Raw genomic sequence first — 12,417 nt, 5'->3', positions numbered from 1 at the left:
ACTAGAATCTGGGCTCTTTGGGGGCCAAAAGTGGGTATGTTTTCACCCCTCTAAGGACCTACCCTGGGGTCAGTCACTCATTCATCTGATGTTTATTGAACTAACACTCTTTGGGGCATCTGGGATAAAAATGGTGAACCAGATAAGAAAAAATTCCCTCCTTCCGGAGGTTCCATTCTAGTGAAAGATGCACAATACATCAGTACAATATGTATCAGAGGTGATAACTGCTATGAAGATAATAAAACAGGGAAGGAGGATGAGGAGTACATGAGGGCAGTTTGCTCTGCTCAAAAGGATATTCAGGGGAAGCCTCACTGAGAAGGTGACATTTTAGCAAAGGTCTGAATAGGAGAGAGAGGAGGTCATGTGGATACTGGGGGAAGAGCATTCCAAGCAGAAGGAACATCCAGTGCAAAGGCCCTGCGGTGAAATGTGCCTGGTGTGTTCCAGGAATTGCTAGAGACCTTTGTGGCTGGCGTAGAGGAAGGGAGGGGTAAATGGTAAGTGATGACATCAGAAAAGGGGGAGAGGGCAGTCTGTGAGGGTCCTCCTGGGCCATGGGGAGGGGAGGACTTTTACTTTTACTCTGAGGTGAGGCCACAGGAGGGTTCCGAGCAGGAGAGGGCCCTGATCTGGCTCAGGTGTTCACAGGAGCCCTGTGGCTGCGTGCTGTGGATGTGGGAAACAGACTGTGGGAGGTGGGGTGGGAGCAGGAAGACAGGAGGCTAATTCAATGGGAATGGGCTGGAGAAGGTGGATGGGGTCAGGATGGGGGCCGTGGAGGGATTGAAGTGAACAGGTTATGGATCTGTTTTGAAAGTAGAGCCCATAGGATGGGCTGAGGGGTCAAAACTCCTCATGATTCAAAACCACCCCAACTGCAGGGTTCATAGTGGTGGCCAACATCCCCAGCTCCTTTTGGTCCTCTATCCACTATGAGATGCTTCTTTTTTAAGGAGCATCTCTTCTCCCTCTCCCTTTGACACAGGCCTGTTCCATGGCCTCCCAGGACCAGCCATCCCCATCAGTGTCACGAGTGTGCATAACTGCTCTCAAACACCTACAGCAAGCCCGTCCAGATGGAGGTGGGGATTCCCCTGGCTTGTAGCCTTTTGAAAAAACACTTTTTAAAAAAATTATAGTTGATGTACAGTATTATGTGTCCCTCCCATGGTCACACCTAGACCTTGTCTCAATCACTACAGCCTCTTTAGAACCTCAGTTTCGTGCATCTTGCGCTCTACTGATCACCTGTCTTTCTAGTTCACTCCCTTCAGAAGCTCAACTCCGATAATCCATTAGCCCTACTATGTTTCCATGACCCCTCCACCCCCTCATACCTTCACAGATTAAATTCCTTGACAAACCACTATAATCGCCTCCTTACACACATTCTCTACACACTTCCCCCTCTCCACCCTACTCATCTGGCAAAACCACAATCCTTGTTAAATCTAAGGCTCCATCTATCGCATGCCTGCATCTGTGCAGATGAATGTGGATGGAAAAAAAATACACAATCATGCTAACTGCTCTCGCCTTAAATTCATACCCACCGACTTGGAATGCTGTCTAACAAATTTTGCCTCTGCCCCTGGTCCCTTGACTCTCCCAGATGATGTATCAGATCTTCTCCTCAAACCTCTAACAGCGTCTTCCTCGTTGTCACTCTCAGCAGTGACTTTCTCCCTGCTTCCTGGGAGAACTACAGCCACCCTCCCCCCATATCCACCCTCCTCCTGCCTACTTGTGAGTTGGATAGCTAGCCATGTTCCCATCTGCTGGGCTTCTTTTTTTTCCTGTGCGTATTCTCATTTTTTTCTTCCCTAGTCAAGAAATTGGTCCCCTGTGGGCTCAGGGTCTCAGGAGAGAAATGTGACAGGCCCCAAAGCAGAAATAGGCCAGCTTTCTTTTCTTTTCTTTTTTTAAAGCCTCTTCAGGGCTCCAGGCGGAAATAGCTTCATGGTCTATTGGGCCTCAGATTGAAAACTCAGATGCCTTTAGGGTCAATGGGTGAAGCCAGTGTGGTAGAGGAAAAGTTCTCAGTTGCATTACACAGTTGTGGCTTATTTTTCCCCAAGATTTATTGAGATATGCCTGACATTCAAGAAACCATACATATTTAAAGAATACTGTTGATGAGTTTTGACTTATGTATAAACCTGTGAAACTGCCATCACAATCAAGGTGATGACCAAAAGGAACAAGGACACCTACTGTATAGTACAAGGAACTATACTCAGTAGTTCATAATAACCTATTTGAGAAAAGAATCTGAAAAAATATATATATAGATATATATGAATCGCTTTGCTGTACACCTGAAACTAACACAACATTGTAAATCAACTATACTTCAATAAAAAATTAATTTTTAAAAAATTTTAAAAAAGAGAATCTGAAAAAGAATATATAACGGAATCACTGTGCTGTACACCTGAAACTAACATGATGTTGTAAATCAACTATACTTCAATTTAAAAAATAAAAAGAGGGGACTTCCCTGGCAGTCCAGTGGTTAAGACTCGCGCTTCCATTGCAAGGGTGTGCAGGTTTGATCCCTGGTCAGGGAACTAAGATCCCTGGGGACACGTGTTCGATCCCTGGTCCGGGAAGATCCCACATGCCGCGGAGCAACCAAGCCCGTGCGCCACAACTACTGAGCCTGCGTTCTAGAGCCCGCGAGCCACAACTACTGAGCCCGTGTGCCACAGCTACTGAAGCCCGCGCGCCTGGAGCCCGTGCTCCGCAACAAGAGAAGCCACTGCCATGAGAAGCCCACGCACTGCAATGAAAAGTAGCCCCCGCTCGCTGCAACTAGAAGAAGCCCGCACACAGCAATGAAGACCCAACGCAGCCAAAAATAAATTACAAATAAAATAAATTAATAAAAAAAAAATTTAAAAATTAAAAAAATAAAAAGAGGGAACTTCCCTGGCAGTCCAGTGGTTAAGACTCCGTGCTTCCATTGCAAGGGTGCGCAGGTTTGATCCCTGGTCAGGGAACTAAGATCCCGCAAGACACACAGTACGGCCCCCCAAACATTTTTTTTTAATTAAAATAAATAAATACATTTTAAAAAGAAGAATGAATGGCTTAACCATGAAAAAAATTTAAAAATTAAAAATAAATAAATAAATAAAATGTATATTCTCAGGAACATCAAAAAAAAAAGAAGATAATGACTAAAAAGGTAATGAATATATCCATCATCTCCAAATTTCCCCCTGCCTCTTGATAAACGCTTCATCCCTCATGCCTCCACACACACATCCCCAGACAACCACTAATCTGCTTTCTATCACTGTTGGTTAGTTTGCATTTTCTAGAATGAAATTATATAGTATGTACTCTCATGTCTGGCTTTTTTCATTCAATATAATTATTTTGAGATTCATACATGTTTAACAATAATTCATTCTTTTTATTTCTGAGTGGTGTTCCATTGTGTGGAATAGTTTATCAGGTCACCACAATTTGTTTATCAAGTCACTCACTGATGGACATATGTGTTGTTTGCAGTTTTTGGCAATTATACAAATAAAGGTGCTATGAACATCAAGGTACAAGTCTTTGTGTGGATATGTGTTCATTTTTTTAGTGTATATACCTAGGATTGGAATGCCTGGATCATGTGATAGGTATATATTTAACTCTTTTTTTTTTTTAATAAATTTTTATTTATTTATTTATTTATTTATGACTGTGTTGGGTCTTCGTTTCTGTGCGAGGGCTTTCTCTAGTTGCGGCAAGTGGGGGCCACTCTTCATCGCTGTGCGCGGGCCTCTCACTATCGCGGCCTCTCTTGTTGCGGAGCACAGGCTCCAGACGTGCAGGCTTAGTAATTGTGGCTCATGGGCCTAGTTGCTCCGCGGCATGTGGGATCCTCCCAGACCAGGGCTCGAACCCGTGTCCCCTGCATTGGCAGGCAGATTCTCACCCACTGCGCCACCAGGGAAGCCCTATATATTTAACTTTTAAAGAAAAGTTATTTTCCAAAGTAGTTGTACCACGTTGTCCAACTACTATTACTATTAACAACAACAACAAACCAGTTGAAAATTTAGTATTTATTTTAATTCATTTATTCCTTCATTTGACAAATATTTACTGGGTAGTGCTTTGTGCCGGACCCTGTTCTAGGCACTGGGGATTCAGCAATGAACAAGGCACACAAAATTCCCACCCTCGGGGAGCTGATGCTTGACTTATCTTCTCTCAGCCCAGATGATTTGGTTTTCTAGGTTGGGACCACACACGTGCTGAGGAGCCAAGATGGCCTGGTCCAAATCCTGGCTCTGCCATTTCCTAGCTATGTGGCCTTGGCAAGACCCCTTATCTGAGTCTTATTCTGTAAAAAGGGGGCGCTGATAATGCAATCTTTACCTCCTAAGGTTGTGGCATCGTTGGTTCGCAAACTGGCCCTTGTACACAGAGGGCAAGGAGAGACCCAGGAAAGAGGCATGTCCAGATTGGTAGACGGCAGGTTTAAGAAGCAAGGGAAGGTTCATACGAGGCTCATCTTGGGCAGCCACAAGATAAGTAGATCTCCTTACCCACCTGCCAGAATCTTCAAAGTTTATATACAGAGGCCTTAACTGGGCTCAGTCACACATACCGTCGAGATGGTCTCAACAAAACCCTACTCTCCCAAGGCTGTGTCTTTGGCACAGCTCCCACTGTGGGAACAGTGGGCAGTGTACATTCCAAGGACAGGGGAGCGGGTGAGGAGCCTCTGATTGCCCGGGCCCAGCTCTCAGGTCAACTGGCAGTCACGTGTGTCCTCTTGATGACCTCCGCCAACAGGCATGCAAGCCACTAAGCATTAGCTATTATCTATGCTGGGGGGTGAGGGGAGCCAGAGAATAAACAGGCGAAACATACATTGTCCCTTAATGGGCGTGAAATAGTGGCTCACAGTGGTTTTGATTTGCATTTCCCTAATGATTAGTGACGTCTATTATCTTTTCATGTGCCTATCAGCCACTTGCATATCTTTTTTGGAGAAATATCTATTTAAGTCCTTTGCCCATTTAAAAATTGGATTGTAGGGAATTCCCTGGCAGTCCAGTGGTTAGGATCTCCGTGCTTCCACTGCCCAGGGAAGAGCTGGGGGTGCCGGGTCCAGGTTCGATCCCTGGTCAGGAAACTAAGATCCCGCAAGCCACGCAGCGTGGCCAATAAATAAATAAACAAACAAACAAATAAAATTGGATTTTTGTGGGGTTTTTGTTGTTGCTGAGTTTTAGGAATTCTATATGTATTCTGGACATTGACCCTTTATGATTTGCAGATATTTTCTCCCATTCCGTGGGTTGATGTTACACTGTTGATTGTTTCCTTTCATGCACACTTTTAAATTTTGATGTAGTCCAATTAACTTTTTTCTTTTGTTGCCCGTTCTTTCGGCATCACACCCAAGAAATTATTGCCAAATCCAATGTCATGAAGCTTTTCCCCTATGTTTTCTTCTAAGAGTTTTATAGTTTTGACATTTAGGTCTTTGATCCATTTTAGGTTAATCTTTATATAGGGTGTTAGATAAGGGTCCAACATCATTCTTTTGCACGTGGATATCCATCCAGTTTTCCCAATACCATTCGTTGAAAAGACTGTCCTTTCCCCATTGAATGATATGGACACACTTGTCGAAAATCATTTGACCATACATGCCAGGGTTTATTTCTAGAATTGCATTTTTAACAAGTTGCTGTTGAAAACCATTGATATACAGTATCAGATTGTTGCAGGAAGGGGGACCCCTTTCAGGGCCCAAGAGAGGGCTCTTGTCTAATACTCGGAGGTGAATTGTCTGAGGAGAAACACACGCTGACAAAGCAAAAGACTTTATTGGAGAGGGGCACCTGGGTGGAGAGCAGCAGGGTTAGGGAACCCAGGAGAACTGCTCTGCCATGTGGCTCACAGTCTCTGGTTTTATAATAGGGTTAGTTTCCGGGTTGTCCCTGGCCAATCGTTGTGACTCAGGGTCCTTCCTGGTGGCACGCACATCACTCAGCCAAGATGGATTCCAGCGTGAGGGTTTCTGGGAGGTTGGCAGGATATATCATCTCTTCCCTCCACCTTTTGGCCCCTCCCGAACTTTTCTGGGCTGGTTTTACAAGAGATACTGTGGGTGGCATGTCCTACCTCCTTCAGCCCCTCCCGAATTCTCCCAGTTAGTTTTCAGTGGCAGCACCTCGTTCTTTACTAGGACCTTCTGTTGTGAGACAACTCAGGCAAGCATTTATCATCCTGCCTGACCAAGCTGGGCAGTTTTGGTCAACGGCTCCCTAACAAGATTAACAATAAAACAGGAAGGGAGCCTGTACTTTTTGAGAAGTCATAGAAAAGGTGATAGTTGAGCAAAGCCCTGCAAAACACAAGGGAGTCAGACAAGCACGCATCTGGGGAAGACGTTCCAGGTGAGGCAGGAGGGACGGGGGCAGGGCACAACCGTTAAAAGAATGACGCAGCCGTTTGAGAAAACAACAAAAACTAGTTAGAATCAACTAGGCCCAAGATGGCAGAAGATTTGACTTCCCATAAACCTTGAGCCTCATTATATGCTCATTGTAATACATCAGCGTATGCTAAAAGACACACCCACAGGTGCCATGACAGTTCTGAGGCTGACCATAAAAGGCCAAAAAGTGGGCAGTGGCCCAATTTGTGGAAACCCCTGCCACGTCCCCCAAATAGTTAGAATGTTCCTCCTACTCATTAGCATATGAAATTACCCAGCCTATAAAAACCAACTACCCACCCCACCAAGCCACCTGAGACGGTCCACATTCTGTCTATGGAATGTGTGTCTCCCAGGGTTGCTCTCACTTTCTGAGACGGCCCTCATTCTGCCTATGGAATGTGTATCTCTCTAAATAAAAAATAAAATAGTGTTTCTTGCAAACCTAATTTCTGGCCTGAGAGGTAGACCTCTGAGATCTATTTTTACAATTTCCTTCTGGCTGCCACGTGGGTGGGTATTGGAGAGGATCCCCAGGACTGGGAGCCAGGAGGCAGAGGGAGGCTGGGGCTGGACCAGGATGGGGCTGTGGAAAGGGAGGATGGGGTGGGAGGGAGTGGGGAGAGGAAGGGTGCAGGACGAGGCTCAGGCTCTGGCTGGCCTAGGGACCAGGGGATCGGGGGGCCACCTGAGATGGGGACTAGAAGGAGGAATGGGTTTCAGGGAGATGCTGTGGCCAGTTTGGGACACCGTGGGAGTGGGAGCCCGAGAGGAGGCATCCAGCACGATGCCCAGAGCTCCAAAGTGTAGCCAAAGCCCTAAACCAGTGATACCCCAAACATCAGCCATTTGGTTTCACTTTCCCATACTTTGCCTCGTATCCACGCATCACCTGTACGCTTAGCTACTTAATCATTTTCTTTAAATCGATTCACTGTTTTTTTTAAAAAATTCAACACATTTATTTATACAGGAAACGTCATTTTACTCCAGGAAGTGGAAAACGGCCATGAATAGAATATAATAGTACAAATAAATCCAATGATTCAGCAAGGATCAAAAAGAGGTGCTGAAAGCATTGGGTAAAAAAGTTGTTGGGGGACAGGTTATTCACAGGGTCTCAATGTACCACCCACGGACAACATCATAATTCAAATGGGAAGAGATCTGACAGTCACTTCCTATTATGGGCTGAACTGTGTGCCCCCACCAAACTCATATGTTGAAGTCCTAACCCCCAGTGCCTCAGAATGTGACTATATTTGGAGAAAGAGCCTTTAAGAGGTGATTAAGTGAAAATGAAATCATATGGGCAGGCCCTGATGCAACGTGAGTGGTGTCCTTATACGAAGAGGAGATTAGGACACAGACACACACAAAAGAAAGACCATATGAAGCAAAGGGAGAAAATGGGCATCTCCAAGCCAAGGAGAGAGGCCTCAGAATGAAATCAGCCCTACTGACACCTTAATAGACTTCCAGCCTCCAGATCCATGAGAAAACAAATCTCTGTTCTTTAACCACCCAGTCTGTGGCATTCTGTTACAGCAGCCCAATCAAACTAATATACCCCTTAACTCAACGGGCAAACTTAGCATCACAGATCATGGGGGGCCTGATGGGAGGTACTGAGAAGGATCCAGCATCACCTACACAGTATTCTTCATTTAACTGCAGGACTGGAATCTAATCGTGAAGGAACATCAGACAAATCCAGCAAGTGGGGCTGTCCACAAGACATACTCATGCAGGATATCAAGAGCTTCTACAACTCAACAACAACAGCAAAACAAATAACTCAATTTAATTATGGGCAAAAGGCTTGAATAAACATTTCTCCAAAGAAGATGTACAAATGGCCCCAAGTATATGAAAAGATGCCTAACATCACTAATCATTAGGAAAATGCAAGCCAAAACTACAATGAGATATCACCTCACACCCATTAGAATGGCTACTCTCCAAAAAAGAGAAAATAAGTGTTGGCAAGGATGTAGAGAAATCAGAACCCTTGTGCATTCTTGGTGGGATTGTAAAGTGGTGCAGCTGTTAAGGAAAACAGCCTAGAGATAAACTGTTAAAAAATTAATTTTAATTGAATTAAAAACTGTTGTAAAAAATTAAACATAGAATTACCATATGATCTGGCTATGCTACTTTTGGGTATATATCCAAAAGAAATGTAAGCAAGATTTCAAAAAAGATATTTGCACCCTCTTGTTCATTGCAGTATTACTCACAATAGTCAAGAGGTGGAAGCAACCCAATTGTCCACAGAAGGATGACTAGATAAACAAAATGTGGTATATACAAACAATGGAATGTTATTCAGTCTTTTAAAAGATGGGGGACTTCTCTGGTGGTCCAGCAATTATGACTCCACGCTTCCACTACCAGGGACATGGGTTCGATCCCTGGTCGGGGAACTAAGATCCCGCATGCCGCGTGGTACAGCCAGAAAGAAAGAAAAAAAAGAAAAGTTTAAAAGATGGAAATCCTGTCCTATGCTACAACATGGATGAGGCTTGAGGACTTTATGCTTAGTGAATAAACCAGGTCACCAAGAGACAAATGCTGTATGATTTCACTTACATGAGATATCTAGAGTTGTCAAAATCATGGGAACAGAAATTAGAAGGGTGGTTGCCTGGTGCTGGGGGGAAGGGGAAATAGGAGCTGTGTTCGATGGGTAGTTTCAGATTTAAAAGATGAAAACGTTCCAGAGATCTGTTACACAACAATGTGAATATAGTTAATACTACTGAACTGCACACTTAAAAATAAGTAAGATGGGGGACTTCCCTGGTGGTCCAGTGGTTGACTCTGAGCTTCCAGTGCAGTGGGTACAGGTCGCATCCCTGGTCGGGGAACTAAGATACCACATGCGGCATGGCCAAAAAACAAAAACAAACAAGAAAAGAAAAAAGTGTAGGGACTTCCCTGGTGGCGCAGTGGTTAAGAATCCGCCTGCCAATGCAGGGAACATGGGTTCGAGCCCTGGTCTGGGAAGATCCCACAGGTTGCGGAGCAACTAAGCCCGCGACCCACAACTACTGAAGCCTGCGTGCTCTAGGGCCCGTGCTCCGCAACAAGAGAAGCCACCGCAGTGAGAAGCCCGCGCACCACAACGAAGACTAGTCCTTGCTCGCCCCAACTAGAGAAAGTCCGCCCGCAGCAACGAGGAACCAATACAGCCAAAAATAAATAAATAAGAATTAAAAAAAGGTAAGAGCATAAATTATGTTTCTGCTACAATTTAAAAATAAATAAATACATACGTACATACATACATACATAAACACATAATAAATCAATGAAATTCTTGATGCCCTGCTTGCCCTGGAGGTCAGCTCCTTCTTACAAGAGATGACCCCTCCCATCTCCTGGGGTCTGGCCACCCCCCTCGGTGCTGTATGAACATAAGATCAGAGACTGTATCCTGCAGTCTCTCCAATCCCTGCTTCCTGCTTCACTGCCCAACGCAGCCATCCTCAAGGTTCTTGGCTTTCAAAAACAATTGTGAAAAAACTCTATTCCCTGGGACATTTTTCAGTTGACATCTAAAATTACAGCATTTTGATCATTATAAAATGTAAAATTTTAATGGCAATGCATCTCTTCATTAGATGGATTAAGAGGGATTTTCCTATTTTTCTAGTAGATGAATGTCCTTGTTGCTGGAATGAGGTTGAGTTGAGTATTAATTCTACTCTTACTTTGCCTTTTCATTAATAGTGCTGAGACTCTGTAAGTTTCCTGGGGCTGGTGTAACGAATGACTACGAACTCGGTGGCTTAAAACAACAGAAATTTATTCTCTTCCAGTTCCAGAGGCCAGAAATTAGACATCAGTATCACTGGGCTGAAATCAAGGTGTCAGCTGGGCCACACTTGTTCTGGAAGCTCCGTTCCTTGCCTCTTCCAGCTTCTGGAAAGTGTTCCTTGGCTTGTGGCCACGTCACTCCAATCTGCAAGGCCAACATTTTCAGTCCTCTCTCTGCTCTGCCTTTATATTGCCTTCTCCTGTTTGTGTCAAGTCTTCCTTTGCCTTCCTTTTATAAGGACACATGTGGTTGCATTTAGAGCCCCCCTCGATATTCCAGGATAATCCCTCCATTTTAATCGTTAATTTGGGACTTCCCTGGCGGTCCAGTGGATAGGACCCAGCGCTTTCACTGCCGTGGGCCCAGGTTCAATCCCTGGTCTGGGAGCTAAGATCCCGCAAGCCTCAGGGCGTGCAAAAAAAAAAAAATCCTTGGGCTTCCCTGGTGGCGCAGTGGTTGGGAGTCTGCCTGTCAATGCAGGGGACGCGGGTTCGAGCCCTGGTCTGGGAAGATCCCACATGCCGCGGAGCAACTAGGCCCGTGAGCCACAATTACTGAGCCTGCGCGTCTGGAGCCTGTGCTCCGCAACAAGAGAGGCCGCTACAGTGAGAGGCCCGCGCACCGCGATGAAGAGTGGCCCCCCGCTCGCCGCAACTGGAGAAAGCCCTTGAACAGAAACGAAGACCCAACACAGCCATAAATAAATAAAATTTTTAAAAAAAAATCCTTAATTTGATAACATCTGCAAAGACCCCTTTCCAAATAAGGTAACATTCATGGATTCCAGAGATTAGGACACGGATATCTTTGCGGGGAGCCATTTTCAGCCTACCACAGAAAATTTGTTCATTGAATCATTCAGCAAGTATTTATTGAACACCTACTGTGTGCCAGGCATTTGTCTAGGCACTGAGGATACAGCTATGAACAAAACAGAGATCCCTAGCCTCCTGGAGCTGACGTTCTAAGGCTGTACTCACTGTCTAAAAATAGTAGCTACAGGCCCTGAGTGGCTATTGAGCACTTGAGATGTGTTGCAGTGTAAAACACACTGGAATTTGAAGATTTAGGATACACACAAAAAGAATGTTAAATATCTCAATAATTCAAAAATATTGGGCTTCCCAGGTGGCGCAGTGGTTGAGGATCTGCCTGCCAATGCGGGGGACATGGGTTCGAGCCCTGGTCTGGGAGGATCCCACATGCCGCGGAGCGGCTAGGCCCGTGAGCCACAACTACTGAGCCTGCGCATTTGGAGCCTGTGCTCCGCAGCCGGAGAGGCCGCGATAGTGAGGGGCCCGCGCACCGCGATGAGGAGTGGCCCCCACTTGCCGCAACTGGAGAAAGCCCTCGCACAGCAACGAAGACCCAACACAGCAAAAATAAATAAATAAATTAATTAATTAATTAATTTAAAAAAAAACTAGTGCTCCTTAAAAAAAAAAAAAAAAAAATATTGATTACATGTTGAAGTGATATAATGGGTTAAATCAGATATGTTATTAAAGTTAAATTCACTTGTTTCTTTTCAGTTATTTTTAAATGTAGCTATGAGAGTATTTAGAATTACAAGTGTAGCTTGTATTCTATTTCTATTTCTATTGGACAGCACTGTCCTAAGGGGAGGGAGAAGATTATGGACAATTAACACAGTAAATAAGTATATTATATGGAATGATTGGAAGTGAAAGCTTCTATGGAAAAAAATAAAGATCAGGGTAAGGGAGTGTTTCCTATGGCTTCTGTAACAAATTACCACAAACTTAGTGGCTTAAAAAAACACACATTTATTATCTATTGCAGTTCTAAAGGTCAGATGTCCAAAATATGTCTTAGGGTCTAAAATCAAAGGCTGAACTTGAGTGGACCTAGAGATTATCATATTAAGTGAAGTAAGTCAGACAGAGAAAGACAAATGTCATATGGTATCACTTATATGTGGAATCCAAAAAAAAAAAAATGCAAATGAACTTATTTACAATACAGAAATAGACTCACAGACATAGAAAACAAACTAATGGTTACCAAAAGGGATAGCAGAGGTAGGGAGGGAGAGATAAATTAGGAGTCTGGGATTAATATATACACATTACTATACATAAAATAGGTAAACAACAAGGATCTACTG

This window comes from Balaenoptera musculus, chromosome 19 (assembly GCF_009873245.2).
Source record: "Balaenoptera musculus isolate JJ_BM4_2016_0621 chromosome 19, mBalMus1.pri.v3, whole genome shotgun sequence".
NCBI classification, from domain to species: domain Eukaryota; kingdom Metazoa; phylum Chordata; class Mammalia; order Artiodactyla; family Balaenopteridae; genus Balaenoptera; species Balaenoptera musculus.
This window is presented reverse-complemented; position numbering follows the sequence as displayed.